The sequence below is a fragment of the Meles meles genome, chromosome 11 (assembly GCF_922984935.1).
Source record: "Meles meles chromosome 11, mMelMel3.1 paternal haplotype, whole genome shotgun sequence".
In the NCBI taxonomy this organism is placed as follows: Eukaryota; Metazoa; Chordata; class Mammalia; order Carnivora; family Mustelidae; genus Meles; species Meles meles.
In genome coordinates this window covers 43,398,627-43,414,790 of record NC_060076.1, presented here as the reverse complement: position 1 = coordinate 43,414,790, position 16,164 = coordinate 43,398,627, and the positions used below count along the sequence as shown (strand labels likewise).

Sequence of the window (16,164 nt, the reverse complement as noted above, 5' to 3'; positions counted from 1 at the left end):
CAACTGAGTTGTTTAAGTGTCTACTGGATTTAGCCCATTTGATTAAATCATCAGGATCATTTGATTAAATATTTTTTTAATCCATCTCCCCCCATGGTCATGTGCTATTAAAAGTTTTGCTGGAAAATTATGTGTGGAGGAAAAAGAAAAGGGTGAAAAAGATATATCATGGGACATAGTCGAGGTCAACAGGTAGTATATACCATCCAGAAAGATTTCCCCATATTTAGAATCAGCCATCAGCAAGTTTATACATATGGTAGCTTTCAGTGACATCTCAGACCATTCAGATAATCCCTTACTTGGATTATGATGCTCTGTAATGAAATATATGGTCAAACCAGAGCATCCTCTAGGAGCTTAGTTCAGAATAACTCATACTTCCTGGAAACCCAGAGCCAACTAAAAGCAGGTTCCTTTATTAATCATTAAGGTCCCCTGACCTATGTCACACAAAAGGCAGGATATTGATGATGAGCCGGCCTGCTGAGAAATTAATCTTCAATCAACATGTGTATGTGTGTCCTCTAGAAGTCACCATTGATATTTCATGGCTTCTTTTATTGTAGAACTGAGGGGCATGTTACATGTCAAGATGAAATCAATGTGAAATTGATGGGCTGAGAGGAATTCGGTCTTAAGGGCTTTGCAATAGTGTAACAATCAAGTCATTCTTCCCCTGCCTTACTGAACTATTTTATTTGCAGTAGCAAATTCCCCACATAAAATTCTATGTATTTTTTCAACAGAACTCCTTTTTTTCAAGTGCTCTTAGCTTTGCCATTGTATTTATTGTTTGTTGTTGTTGTTGTTGTAACATGAATATATGCTCATTTTATAAAGCTGGGAAATAGAAAATAAGAAAGATAAAAAATTATTTATAACCTTACCACTATAACATATTAGACTGTTTCCTATCTATTTATTTAGACTTTCCCCAAAACAAAATTAAGTTTATTTTGTATCTGTAATTTTGTTTCTGCTTTCTTCTAACCACTGTTTCTAGCAGGCATTAATTGTATTGTTACAACTGCCCTTTACCATAATTTTTAATGATTGCTTAACCATTCTCCCTTTGTTGGATATTTCATTTGATTTCAATTTTTCATGTTTATAAAAGATTATATAATTTATAAAATTATACTGATGATAGTATAATTTGTGTGTTGGATATTAAAATTATATGTATATATACTATATATATTATATATGTATTATTTTTCCTTCAGATTGATTCCCCGAAGTAGAATTACAGGGTCAAGTTTTCTTTTTAATTTTTGCTTCTTTTTGATTCAGGCCCCAAAAGATTTGCTGGATGCTGGAGAAAAATATACTCTCTTGGTATGAGATTCCTCTGAACAAATAAAAGCATGTTCTCTTCATTTCAGTGAAGATGATTAAGTCCCTTTTTGCCTTAGACTGTTTTGAGATGCTTTCATTCTCCCCATCCCTACCCCCAACACACACAAAAACGCACACTATTCAATCATGGAAAATGGAAAGTTTCTCCTTATCTTGTCCTGGCTGAGAAAGAAATCTCCTGTCAATTTGGAACAATACAGTTGAAAGTAAAAAAGTTCTAAGTGATTTTAAGGTTGTTTTTTTTTTTTTCTTTTTCTTTTTCCTTAGGCAAGTTATACACATTTGCTATTGAAATCTACCACCTAAATGCCTACAGTGTTAGGAACACATGGTGGGCCCTCATGGGATGGAGGAAAGTACACTGGATTTGTAATCAGAACATCTGACTTGGGCCCTGGCACTATGCCACCTCTGTGTCTTTGTCCGCCTAAGGTGAGTTCCTTTGTTTTCCTTTGTTTAGGATCTATGGCCTTAGTCAATCCCTACGGTGACCAGCCTTCCCCTCCCCCACCAGGAGCTAGCTATCACCACTCCCACTGCGCAGGTGTGGAGGCCAGGGTTTCACAGGGTGAAACAGTGACATGTGGCTGGTGAATGGGAGACATTAGGAAGCTCAGCATTCCTGATCCCAAACATTCATTTTTCTCATTGGTTCCTGTGGTGTTATTACCTGTGTTTCATTGGACAAATACTTACCCTCTCTGAATCTTACTTGGTCCCTTTTAAATTGTAGACAATTATATCTATCCCACAGGACTTTTGAGAAGATCCAATGAGATGACTAAAATTGAATGTGCTATTTAAAGCAAAATATAAGTGTTGGGAATTGAGTACACTAATGAGAAAGGTGACTAATACACTGTTTGCTTATGTGGCTCATACTGACTCCTGAAAAGTTTCAGTTTAAGTTTTTTTAGTTCCTATTTTACAAGTTTTTATTTTATCTATTTTCCTTTTTTTTAAAACAATGTTCCTCTAATAAATCCCATGGAAATGAGATGCCGAAGTATTTGATAACAAAATGTTACAGTATTGGATTTAAGCAAAGCCAAGAAGTTTGAGTTCTTTTCACATAAGTTTCTCAGTCTCATCACTATTGACATTTCGGTGGGATTGTTCTTTGTTGAGGAGGCCTGGCCTGTATACTGTAGGATGTTTATCAGCTTTCCTGCTCTCTACCCACTAGATGCTAGTGATATTCTCCTCCCAATTGTGACAATGAAAAATATCTTTACATATTGCCAGATATCACCTTGAGGGTGGCTATATGTGGGGAGAGGGGCCAAAGTGAGAAGCTTTGCTCCCATTTGAGAACTACTGCTTTAACAGAATGTGTGTTTTACAAGATGCAAATTTTGTTTACCATGATCTTGATGTGTTCTTATTTCCTAATATGTCAAAAGTATGATTTAGGAAAATTAATTCTGCAAAGGAAACTATCTTTAGCATTTATTTGTTGCCTTGGTCTATTCAAATTTTATAACCTTGTTACTAGATAAACATCACTGTTTTCCTGACTGCCCAAACAATTTTCACTGACTGCCAATACCAAGATCTGAACACAAGATTATAAAAAAAAACAAGAAATAAAGAAAAACAAAATCCACACAATTACAATGAGAAACCTGTTCTGGGGATAACAGCTCCTGTAAATTTTCCCATTTTTATTACAATTTTGGTCTCAGGAATGCATTTGTGTTGTGCCATTTTCAGTTCTTGTTACCATCATTGTCATAACAGGAAATGAGCCAAATTGCAATGCCTCAGATAGTCTGTCACTTGCAATAGTGTGGGGCCCTGCTCTGACCTTCTGTTATTCCAGAGTGACTAGGAGGCACAGTCACTGACCAGAGGAGATGAAGCACTCTGGAGAGATCAAAGGCCATTGAGGCCTGAGTGGCCGTACAATTTAGCACTGGGGGTTCTATTCAGCAGTCTAAATTGCAGCTGGTCCATCTGTCCAAAGAGCAATATGACAGAGTTATAGACATCACTTGGCTTAGCAAAAGGCAGTTCTCATCAAAGGAAAGAGGAAACTAGGGAGAGAACAAGTATTTCTTAACACCTACTATGCATCCCTAGGCTAAGAATTCTACATGTGTGTGTTCACATAATCTTCATACCAAATGTTTGAGGTAAATGTTATTATATCCAGTTTTTTACTCCTGGTAGTAAAGTAAGTTGCCTAAGATCAGGTAGAGCTGAGATTCAGATGATGGCTTGGAAGTCTCTGATTTTACTAAATTTGTGTACTTCCAGCCATTATATTCACATATGACCTAGTAATCTCATAATAGATATTATGGTGTTAGGAAATTGATTCAGATATCTAAAACTTAATACATTATTTTGAAAAGTGGCTTGTTAACTTTGAGGAGCATGGAGGGAGGCCCCCAGCGCCTCCAGACTAGTTAGTGAGCAGAGGAAGAACAGTGGGGAGTCACGGTAGTAATTAAGAACTCTCCTTCTTAAAATGTTAGAGGTTCTTTGCTTTTCAAAGAACTTGAAGTCTTCGTGGTGTTGCCACATAAGTCAGTTGGCTCTTTGTTCTTCCTAAAGGGAGGTTCATTTATTTTTAATTATTTTATCCAAAAAACATTTATGAAAGTCTGTTAGGTAAAGGGGACTGAGCTAGGTGCTAGGAATAGGTATAAAATACATTCGCTTCCCTTAAGGTAACTGATGCTCTTGTGGAGGGTATAAGAAATGTTTATTAATTTCTATAAAACATAGGAGATAATTGAAAGAGATTAAGAAATGTTCATATGAAAGAAATGGATAGTTCAGAGAAAAGACATACACTCTTTGGCCTGGAGATCACAGCCCAGATTGTCAGATGAGCACACTTACAAAATAAATGGGGTAAAGGTGAAGGTCACTGATGACTATCTGTTGATGACTCATTTCACTTTTTCAGCTTCCTGCCCCTGAGCAACCTAAGCTTGCTTTTCCTAGCCCTTGTTGGCTTCCTCCTTGCTTCCTCCCAAACTTGTAGGAGCATTTGCGTATTTATACAAGCTGATGCTTCTTCCTGCAGGGCCTGGGCCATATTCCTCTTTGTTCACCTAAATCAAATTCTTACTTCTTTGATTAAATCATTCTTGATTTCATTGCTGACCATCTTTTTCTTTAGACTTGTTCTCTCATCCCATTTCTGCCAAAGGAGTTGTGTTAGCCTGTGAACCCTGGGATCCCCTCCCTGGCAGGTGATTGAACCAGAGGTCATATTGGGCCAAAAGGAAACTGATTGAACCAAACAGATTCTGTCTCTCAATAACTTGCACTAAGTGACACGAAGCCTCTTCAGTCATGGTAGAGATGGATCTGGTGGGGAGACGGGTGTCATGTTGGGCCAAGGGGAAGAGTACGGCTGAGAAACAGCAGAAAAACTAAGAGAAACAGAGATAAGAGAGGACATGCAACCTCTGAGAAGACAAGTTTGCTGACTTTTCAGGTGTACTTTTAGCTCACAGGTGGCTCAGTTCTTCTAATTTCCCTACTTTAGATTCCAAGAGATTTATAACCTCACGCCAATTGACTTGAGCTAATTAGAATGGGTTTCTTACCTTATCAATGCAGTGGGCTTGGACCAACATATCTTGCTACCCTGGTCTTCCCATTCTCTGACATCCCGTTTACTTACTCTGTGCTGTTCATTTTCTAAATCCATCATGTGCTACTTAACATTCTTATTTGGCTGCTTCTGTGGTGTCTGCCCATTTTTAGCAGACACTAAGCTCATTCGGTGTACAGGCGATACCTCACACTTGGGAGGCAGTATAACACAGTGGTTTAGAGGATGGACTCTGCCTGGGTTCACATGCCAGCATTACCACTCTCCAGCCAGGACAGGCTGGAGTATGCTCGTTGACAGATAGCTCTCAAGGCTGCAGAGGCTTAACACAGTGTTTTTTGCTCATATTAAATGTTCCATTCAGGTTGGCGGGAGGCCTATGATCATCACGGTCACTCAGAAACCTCGGCTCCCTCCCAATCCCTACCTCAGTGATAACCACGCCAGAGCAAAGAGAACATGGTGGATCGAACGAACAGTGGCTGTTAGAGATTCTACCTAAGTGCAATTCTATCATGGGCCTCTGAGGAGAACTGAAATATTTATGAGCAGCCCTTAGGACTTCCACAATTTCTTGCGAGGAGTGCAACTTGGGGCATGGTGCTTTACCTCTTTGTGCCTCAATTTTCTTTTCTTTGAAATGAGGATAATAATAGCACTTCCCTGTCGTGAGGATTAAATGTGGCGCTACATGGAAAGTGTTGAAAATAGCGTCCAACTCGTCGTTAATGCCATCAAAGTGTTTGCTGGTGCTGTTTGTAAATACTAAGTCTAAGTTATGTGCTTGATTATTTCACATATTCACATCCCTACCTGTGAATCAAAACTTCTAAAGATACCGGAGTTGGCATGCGCCAGGAACGACATCTTGATGGAATTACTTACTGATCTTCTTTCATCTCTTATTCACGTAGGGACAGACATTTCAACCCGTGGTTGGTTATGTTCTTCTCCTGCCTTGTAGCTTTGCTTTCTTCTAAAAAAAATCAATCATACTACAAATGCTAGGCCATCACTTTTGTACAGCAGCATTTATTCTGTCTCCTGCATAGAATGGCATTCTAAGTCACTGTCAATAATCCAAAAGAAAGGAATACACACCAATTTATTAGCTATGCATGGTGCCCATTATCGCCTTGAGAAAATAAACTTAATGACAAGGGCCACATCGAATATCTGCCGAGTCTGGCTTAGAAATTTTTATTCTTGTTGTCTGGGTAGACAGCCCTGAGTGACTTATCACATCCCCACCGCTACCGGGAAGGAGTTGTCTGTTTGCTCAAAGTGCTGTGCTCAGCATTGCTTTATGGGGAAAGCATAGCGTTACCAGCGTAGAGGTCCGACCTTACTTGCAGAGTTTATATCAGAAAGTGTTCTCCTCAAACTGAGCCCTGGTTAGGGAAGAGAAAAAAGAAAAAGATGTGTCGAAAAGCTGCCTAGAATAAAAAATGGTGTCTGTTCTAATGGAGAAGAAATGTGGTTTGGCATCAATAAAGGGTATATAAGATGTAGTGTAACCAACAAAACGCTGCTTCCAGCCTCATCCTGTGATCAAAGCAAGTGTGTTCTTTCCAATAGCTCATGGCTCCAGTATTTGGGTATTTGCTTTAGCACACCCACCAGGGGGCCTCAGTGATTTTTTTTCTTCTCTCTGGGAAGGCTGGTAAATAGCACTTTGATCAGTCAGGACCCTGTATATTTACATGGTGTCTCCCGTTTTCTCTCTCTAAACACACGGTATCCCTCCATTCTATCGAGGGCTCTGCCATGCCCAAGGGAAGCAGGCACTTTACCTGGTGATTTGCGCCCCTTTGCCCTGCCCTGAACTAAACCTCAACCCCATTTAGCCGGCAGTTTCTGCTCTGATTCCTCGGGGATGCCTTGGCTCCTCACTCTTCACTTCTCTTTCAGTCATCTTTCGTAACATTTCCTCTCCCGCCATTTTGCTTGATCTCTACTGGTCTTGCTTGGATCTCATATTTTGCTCCAGTGTCGTTCAGTTCAGTGGTCTGGGTATTATTTTGTTCTGTTTCTTGAGGAACAAAAATAAGACTAAGCCAAAGAAGGTGTGGGTGTCTCAGAAGCTTTTATTGGTGACGCTCCCCTGATTCCTATAACTGCGTGGTACAAATGGGCTGGAAGTTAGGATTAACTAGTCAGCAAGTCACCCATTGACAGGTTTGATGGCCTTGGTGCTATCGGATTTACATACAACATTTTAGTTAACCTAGCAACCCAATTAAATGTTTACCATTATTATCCCTACTCTACAGATGTGGAAAAGAAAACCCGAAAAGCTCAGACCTTGCCGAGGTCCTACAGATATGAGCACATAAAGTCTGACTTTGGAGCCTGCTGTAGACTGTGTCCCCCACAAAGTTCCTATACTGAAACCTAATTTCCTATGCCAGGGTATTAGGAGGTGGAACCTTGGGGTGGTAGCTAGGTTAGGAGGATGGAGCCTTCATGAATGAGAAGAGTGCCCTTAAAAGAGACCCCAGAGAGCTCCCTTGGCCCATCTACCAGGTGAGGGTATAGCAAAAAAGATGACCTTACATGAACCCAGAAATTACTCTTACCAGATACCCAATGTTTAGGCACCCCAATCTTGGATTCCTCAGCTCACAATGGGAGGAGAAAAGAAAGGAACACAGCCACTCTGAGGAACTTAAAGGAAGCCCTCCTCTCTCTTCTTGGCCTGCAGCCCTTTGGTAATATTGGAGGTGGAGGTTCTTGTGGTTTAGGGAAAATTAGAACAGACCTTAAACACAGTCAATTAATTGATGCAAATCACTTTCCTTTCAGTAAGATTTAGGTAATGGCATATCTTAAATGACAAACCCCGCTATTTGTCATTTTCACTAAGGAAAACCCTCAGCTGCTTTCCACCAGTAAATTCTGAAGAGAGGCCGATAGGTTTCCCTCATTTAAATATGGCATAGATGCATTTTTAAGAACCTATTCCTTCTGAAGGGAGTGGAATTGACAGGTCTGGACCTTGAATGCTCATTTGATATACTGATGTTCTATGGAGCTTGGCAAGACAGTTTTTCAGCCCACCCTGGAGCGTTTTCTGTTTCCTTCCTTGGTTCTATCTTTCTAGAAGGAAAATATTCTTACTTTTCTCTCTGGGGAAGATAATCACTGGCCTTGGTTGCAGGTACTATGTAAAGTAAGAGTTTAAAATAGACTCTTACTTTACATAGTACCTGCAACCAAGGCCAGTGATTATCTTCCCCAGAGAGAAAAGTAAGAATATTTTCCTTCTAGAAAGATGTGAGAGCCTTCTCCCTTCCCGACCCCATATCCAAACCTAAATAATATCCCCATCTTGCTTGAAATATGTATACTTCTTTGCCTTCTGCTCATCTTCCATGTTCCAACCATTGGGTCAACTTTATTTTTATCCAAAATCTTTTTGGTGAATGAAGCCTTGGCAGTGGTCAGGCTGGGGCCAGAGGTCTCTCTTTTGAGGTCATGATTTCACTTGTGAAGTTTACCTTTTGAAGCAGTATCTCAGCCTTCAGGAAAGAAGAACACCCACCTTCTGCCTCTCTTGGAATCTCTTTACTTTCATCCTTACTAATTTCTGTTATGTCCCTTTCCTTGGCCTTTTTTCTTTTCCTTCTCACTTTCCTATGACCCTAAATCAGCGTCCATGAAAGAAGATGTAAAAAAAGAAAGTTGTGTTTCCCACTGCTGTCTGTGCCTGAAGGGAACTCAAAGACAAGGCACTTGGACTAAAGGTTTCTTCCACAGCTGCTCATCGGATCTCTCTGTGGAACTGAGACTGAATATTGGGAAGCATATCAAATGTACTGGGTTAAATGAACAATTTTAAAAAATGGAAGCATTTCTCAAACACGCTAATATGAATTGTGACTTGCTAAGACAAAAGATAACAAATACAAATCCCTCAAACTTATATGATTGTATCTCTTTTTTTGCAATGGAGAGAGCATCTTATAAAGTTCTATGCAACATATTTTGGGAAGCAACGTTTAAGAATGTTTCACTTGTCATATTCCAAATGCTCCTTGGAGTTCTATATTCTTGATGTTTTAAAATTAAATCTTCTTGCTTTGGGATCAGACAGTGGATCTTCTCATAGCTAAAAAGACCTAAACTTACAAAGCATAGCCTAAGTAACACACTTTCTTGAAAATTATGAATTTTCCCACAGTGCTATATATTACTGATGTAGTAAATGAGATGAACTCAGTGGGAATACACACATAAAAAACCTTTTATTTCCTTGACTTTTAAAAATCATGACCTTAAAAAGGCAAGTGCATTGCTGTCTTGCCCACCTCTGAATTTGTTTGGTGTATACACTGTAGCTTTCCGGGTACTTTCACTTAGAAAATTGTGTCATGTATGGTAATTAAGACTATATATAATATAATATTAACATTCACAATCAATCATATTTGTATTATAAATGCATATTATTTATTATATTTAAAATATTAATAATTAATAATTATATATATATTTTTATGACTGGTCAGGCCAGTATACACAACAAGTTCAATCTCACATCCTATTCACCTTCTCCCCACTTTCTAGCAGGCTTGAGTTGTACCTTGGGATCTTGCAATGGGGTATACGGCATGATATTCTTCCTTGCTATTTCTTGGTTTAATGTCTCTTGTGAATCTTCCTATATCTTACAGGTTTAGAGGAAGGAGAAAGCCTAGAGAAAAAAGAGAAAAGGTCTTTTGCTTTGTCTTTCATGTAGTGTATATATATCATGTAGCTACTATATTTCCCATGATAGGTACCTAAATCCTGGCTTCTTTGTCTGGTACATTAATGGATTCTTTGGAGGCTGCACAGGATCACCAATGGTGCACCCAGTAAGGGCAATGCACTCTCTAGATCATCTCCTCTGTCTGTTCCTACTGCTCCTACTGCTGTGGTGAACCCAAGGTCTCATACCTTGAAGATGGCCTACTTATCTTCTAAGGCATCCTCTCGGTTCTCAAGAAATTCATGCATCCTTTCTGGGCAGTCTGTGTTTGCTTTGCTATCACATGCTGGTCTAACCAGAATCCTACCTTTATAATTCTCCAGATAAGAGGCAGATCCTGGGTTTATTATTGTGTATGTGAAATTTCAATGGACATATCAAACACCTGAGAGTTCCTATATCCTTCTTCATTCAGGAGGCTGTACTGGTTTCAGACTACAAATGTCTGCAACTCAGCAAACATCTAGGCAAGGTGAGGGATGCCAGCTTCCCTTCATACAGGGACATTACTTTATGGACATTTTCTTAGACCCTTCTCAATCAGTTGATGAGGAGGGTACCCTCTTCCTCAAAGAGAGGAGGGGGGATAAATTCTTTTCACTTTTCATCTCAGAAAAATCTCCTACCAGTTCTCTTTTTGTCACCTTTTAGAATTCCTAGTTTCCCCTTATTGAAGCTATTAGGTCGGTGGTGGGGATTAATAATGATCAAACTAGTTCTGTTATTCTTGGCAAGGATAAAAGTAGCATTCTTCTTTAGTGTTTCTTACCATCTATTGAATTTCAGAAGACAACATGAAAAGATTCATTCAGCATCCTGTAACGTGGGGAAATTAATTCCTAAATGCAAATATTCTTTTTTTTTTTAAGATTATTTATTTATTTATTTGACAGACAGAGATCACAGGTAGGCAGAGAGGCAGCCAGAGAGAGAGGAGGGGAAGCCGGCTCCCTGCTGAGCAGTGAGCCCGATGAGGGGCTGGATCCCAGGACCCTGGGACCATGACCTGGGCCGAAGGCAGAGGCTTTAACCCACTGAACCACCCAGGTGCCCCTAAATGCAAATATTCTTTGTAATATTTTATTTTTTTAGCAGTATATGATTTATACAGCAATTTCCATTGTTTGAAAATCTTTTGTTATTAGAGTTAATGCTGATATTAATACCTACCTTTATTCACATGTTGTGTTCTTGTATTCTATTCCCAGAAGTGGCCCATGTAGGTGAAAGGGCATTTCCAACTGTCCACCTCTTACAACTTTATGGTTAAAGCCTATAGTTAACTACTGCTAAGTGTTTAGAAGTGAGTTTACAAAACTTTTAGATTATACCACAGCACATATGCACAGGAGTTAGAATAGTAAGCACTGAGTGGATTTTATATTTAATTTCAGTAATTAGACAGTTCTCAGCTAATCATTTTTAATTTTAGCTGTATCATCTGTATCCCCTTACCAATTCTATGACCCGGCTGGGCTGGTTTCCCATACTTTTATTCGCTCTCTCTTTCTCTCTGTTCTCTCACTTTGTTGTTTGTTTAGTCGCAAGTCTCGGATAGTGTCATTTCCTGCTGAGTTCTCCAGCTGTGAGACATTCCCTCCAACCCCCCTCCCCTTCCCCAGCTGTCTCTATGGGCAACATCAAACTGCTGATTTTAACACATTTGGTTAGCATTTAGCAGGGGCCAGGGACTCCTGTTAACTTCTAAAATGTGTTTATGATGCAGAGACACATTTTGCTCCTCATTAAGCCTTTGACTAAAGGGAAAAATAAAGGGGTGTCGAGGTGTGAGATTCTAAACAACCATCCCAGAAAAGGGTAAAAACCAGTCAAATATGTAATGCAAGAATTCAGAGGAACCCGAAGCCCACAGCTCTGTTTCTCATGAGCTGGGAGCTAACACTGTTTTGCCTTCACTCAGGCTGGGTTGTCTACTGGGAAAGTGGCAGACATACCTGTTAGGCGCAGGAAACCCTGAAGTGGACAACACCAGAAACTCCTTTTATGAAGGCACCAGTTTTCATGTATTCCAGTATCCTGGAGGTATGTTATCATTTTTGAAACATTCACAACATGCGATGGAGAGAAAGAGACCCTTTGTTAGCTTCATTCCAGGAGGAAAATTGAGATGCAGCTGGGAGAAGCTGGAAGCATCCAGTCAGCAAGATAGCAGGGAGAATTTATATGACATGACAGCTTGTGAACATGCTTGCTTTAAGACAGATACAGATACAGATAAGACAGATACAGCTCTGGTATAAGCAAGGCAGGATGTAAATGATTTTTTTAAAAACAAGTGTTGGCCTGGATTTTGACTCAAGATGGTGCCCCATGTATCCTGGTATTCAGTAAAAGTATTCTGAAGCAGTGAGCAAGCCTCTGTCCAAAGCTTGCTACAGAGTAAGCCCTTAATACATTTTTCCTTGCTGTTTTGTAGCATTCCTAGCTTGGCATACAAGGAGGATAATGATGTACATAGGGATAGAAAAAACTTCTGCATTAACTTGATGGCCACACCACGGATAGCAGAGTTGAAGAGCAGGAACATCCATAGAGTTCATCCCTGGTAAACCAGGTCATCCCTGATCATAACATGTCCAGAGAGATCCAAGAGCTGTGACAGTTCCCAGTAAAATCCAGCACACATTTACCCCAGCTCAGCCTCTCCATCTCTCCCCAAGTGGATCAGTTTGTGTCCTCCCAGAAGTGGGCGCTAAAACCAAGTTACAAGTGTGAGAGGCTTATTGTGGGAAATGCCTGTGAAAGAGGTAAGGAAAGGGGGCAGACCTAGTCAAGGAAAGCCTCAGACCTGGAAACAATTTTGACATCTGTGGAAAAGTTGGGAAAGAAGGAGGTTTGGGGAAACCAAGGAGGCCCGGGAAAGTTTTGACTATGCCCATAAGGAGGCCCAGTGCAGAGTCCTGCTTTTGGCAGAAATGGCCTGTCCCTAGGACTTCTACCTTGCTAGGTCTGGCTGGGAGTTGCCCCAGAAGAGTGTGGCCTTGGTGTGAAAACTATGGTGGATCACTAAGGTGAAACAGTTGGAGGCTGTCAATAACTAGAACGTTTTCTTTAGCAGGGAGGTCTGAAGAATGCACCCCCTCACTGCCAGACCATGACACTCCAGCCTCTTCACCACCAGCTGCAAGACACGAATCCCCAAAATGATGCTATCCTAGAACCAGATTTCTGTTGTCCCCAGAGAGACCATCAGACTTAATCTCATTTTGCCTTATATGCCTCTTTACCTCCTGCACTATCAGAAAGTTCATATCTCTCAAGAAATCTATTATTGTCCAAAATGTAACACCCATATGATGTTCCAAATCTTCTAATGAGACTCTTATACTACTTCTGATCCATCCAAACTCTTTCACCTCCTTTTTTGAACTCTCAGAGTGTTATAAGGTAAATGTCCCTTATGTTTTCCTCTTCTGGAAATGTCCTCTTCACTTTGTTGTTCTAAGTGAACCTGGCTCATCTCAAGGACATGTCTTCCTTCTCTAGGGGCGGTTATATTATTATTTTTGTCTCTTATGAATAGATAGTGAGTATGGAGGGGAGTGGAATATACTTAACTACTTCCTCCTCATTTCTTCTTCCAACACATTTCTCCTTCTTCCTTTCTCAAAAAAGCATCTCCTTGTAACCCAGGGATGAATCTCACCTGTTCATGGTGGATAATCTTTTTAATGTGCTGCTGGATCCTGTTTGCTAGGATCTTGTTGAGAATCTTTGCATCCATATTCATCAGTGATATTGGTCTGAAATTCTCCTTTTTGGTAGGGTCTTTGCCTGGTTTGGGGATCAGGGTAATGCTGGCTTCATAAAAAGAGTTTGGAAGTTTTCCTTCTGCTTCAATTTTTTGGAACAGCTTCAGGAGAATTGGTGTTATTTCTTCTTTGAAAGTTTGGTAGAATTCCCCAGGGAATCCGCCAGGTCCTGGGCTCTTGTTTTTTGGGAGGTTTTTGATCACTGCTTCAATCTCGGTACCAGATATTGGTCTATTCAGGTTGTCAATTTCTTCCTGGTTCAATTTTGGGAGTTTATAGTTTTCCAGGAATGCATCCATTTCATCTAGTTTGCTTAGCTTATTGGCATATAACTGTTGGTAATAATTTCTGATGATTGTTTCTATTTCCTTGGTGTTAGTTGTGATCTCTCCCTTTTCATTCATAATTTTATTAATTTGGGCTTTCTCTCTTTTCTTTTGGATTAGTGTGGCCAATGGTTTATCGATCTTATTGATTCTTTCAAAAAACCAGCTTCTAGTTTCATTGATATGTTCTACTGTATCTCTGGTTTCTACCTCATTGATCTCTGCTCTAATCTTGATTATTTCCCTTCTTGTGTGTGGAGTTGGTTTGATTTGTTGTTGATTCTCCAGTTCTTTAAGGTATAGAGACAGTTGGTGTATTCTGGATTTTTCAGTTTTTTTGAGGGAGGCTTGGATGGCTATGTATTTCCCCCTTAAAATTGCCTTTGCTGTATCCCATAGGTTTTGGACCGAAGTGCCTTCATTCTCATTGGTTTCCATGAATTAAGTTCTTCTTTGATCTCCTGGTTGATCCAAGCATTCTTAAGCAAGGTGGTCTTTAGCCTCCAGGTTTGAGTTCCTTCTGAACTTTTCCTTGTGATTGAGCTCCAGTTTCAAAGCATTGTGATCTGAGAATATGCAGGGAATAATGTCAGTCTTTTGGCATCGGTTGAGTCCTGCTTCGTGACCCAATATGTGGTCTATTCTGGAGAAGGTTCCATGTGCACTTGAGAAGAATGAGTATTCTGTTGTTTTAGGGTGGAATGTTCTGTATATGTCTATGAGGTCCATCTGGTCCAATGTTTCATTCAATGCTCTTATTTCTTTATTGATTTTCTGCTTCGATGATTTGTCTAGTACTGAGAGAGGCATATTAAGATCTCCTACTATTAATGTATTCATACCAATATGACTCTTTATCTTGATTAATAGTTTTCTTATGTAATTGCCTGCTCCCATATTGGGGGCATAGATATTTACAATTGTTAGATCATCTTGGTGGATAGTCCCTTTAAGAATTATGTAGTGTCCTTCTGTATCTCTGACTACAGTCTTAAGTTTAAAATCTAATTTATCTGATATGAGAATTGCTACCCCGGCCTTCTTTTGAGGCCCATTGGCATGAAAGATGCTTCTCCATCCCTTCACTTGCAGTCTGGGTGTATCCTTAGGTTCAAAATGGGTCTCTTGTAGACAACATATGGATGGGTCCTGTCATTTTATCCAATCTGCAACCCTGTATCGTTTTATGGGTGCATTTAGGCCATTCACATTGAGAGTGATTATTGATAGATACATTTTTATTGACATCGTGTTACCTTTGAAGTCTTTCTGTCTGTAGATTGTCTTATATTTCTGTTCAATGATATTCTTAGGGATTTTTTCTCTTTTATAGGACCCCCCTTAATATTTTCTGTAGTGTTGGCTTGGTGGTTGCATAGTCTTTTAAGCGTTGCCGGTCTTGGAAACTCTTTATCTCTCCATCCATTTTGAATGTCAGTCTTGCTGGGTTACAAGGATGGTTCAACATTCGCAAATCAATCAATTTGATAGAACAAATCAATAAGAGAAGAAAGAAGAACCACATGGTCCTTTTAACTGATGCAGAAAAAGCCTTTGACAAAATCCAGCATCCGTTCCTGATTAAAACACTTCAGAGTATAGGGATAGAGGGAACATTCCTGAACTTCATAAAATCTATCTATGAAAGACCCACAGCAAATATCATCCTCAATGGGAAAAAGCTTGCAGCCTTCCCGTTGAGATCAGGAACACGACAAGGATGCCCACTCTCACCACTCTTGTTCAACATAGTATTAGAAGTCCTAGCAATGGCAATCAGACAACAAAGAGAAATAAAAGGTATCCAAATTGGCAAGGAAGAAGTCAAACTCTCTCTCTTTGCAGATGACATGATTCTTTATATGGAAAACCCCAAAGACTCCACCCCCAAACTACTAGAACTCATACAGCAATTCAGTAACATGGCAGGATACAAAGTCAATGTACAGAAATCAGTGGCTTTCTTATACACTAACAATGAAAATACAGAAAGGGAAATTAGAGAATCGATTCCATTTACTATAGCACCAAGAACCATAAGATACCTGGGAATAAACCTAACCAAAGAGGTAAAGGATCTGTACTCGAGGAACTCCAGAACACTCATGAAAGAAATTGAAGAAGACACAAAAAGATGGAAGACCATTCCATGCTCTTAGATCAGAAGAATAAACATTATTAAAATGTCTATACTGCCTAGAGCAATCTATACTTTTAATGCCATTCCAATCAAAATTCCACCGGTATTTTTCAAAGAGCTGGAGCAAATAATCCTAAAATTTGTATGGAATCAGAAGAAACCCCGAATTGCTAAGGAAATGTTGAAAAACAAAAATAAAACTGGCGGCATCATGTTACCTGATTTCAAGCTTTACT

The 16,164-nt window shown here is 39.7% G+C and overlaps 1 long non-coding RNA gene across 2 annotated transcripts in view; it reads left to right on the top strand.

Moving 5' to 3' along the window:
* Positions 1-13,042, top strand: part of LOC123952647 — a 104,355-nt gene extending 91,313 nt beyond the window's left edge. For both annotated transcript variants that reach the window (XR_006820683.1, XR_006820682.1), the window contains 3 exons: positions 1,630-1,794; positions 11,611-11,732; positions 12,766-13,042. This is a non-coding gene — a long non-coding RNA (uncharacterized LOC123952647). The remainder of the gene's footprint in view (positions 1-1,629; positions 1,795-11,610; positions 11,733-12,765) is intronic.
* The last annotated feature ends 3,122 nt before the right edge of the window (positions 13,043-16,164 follow it).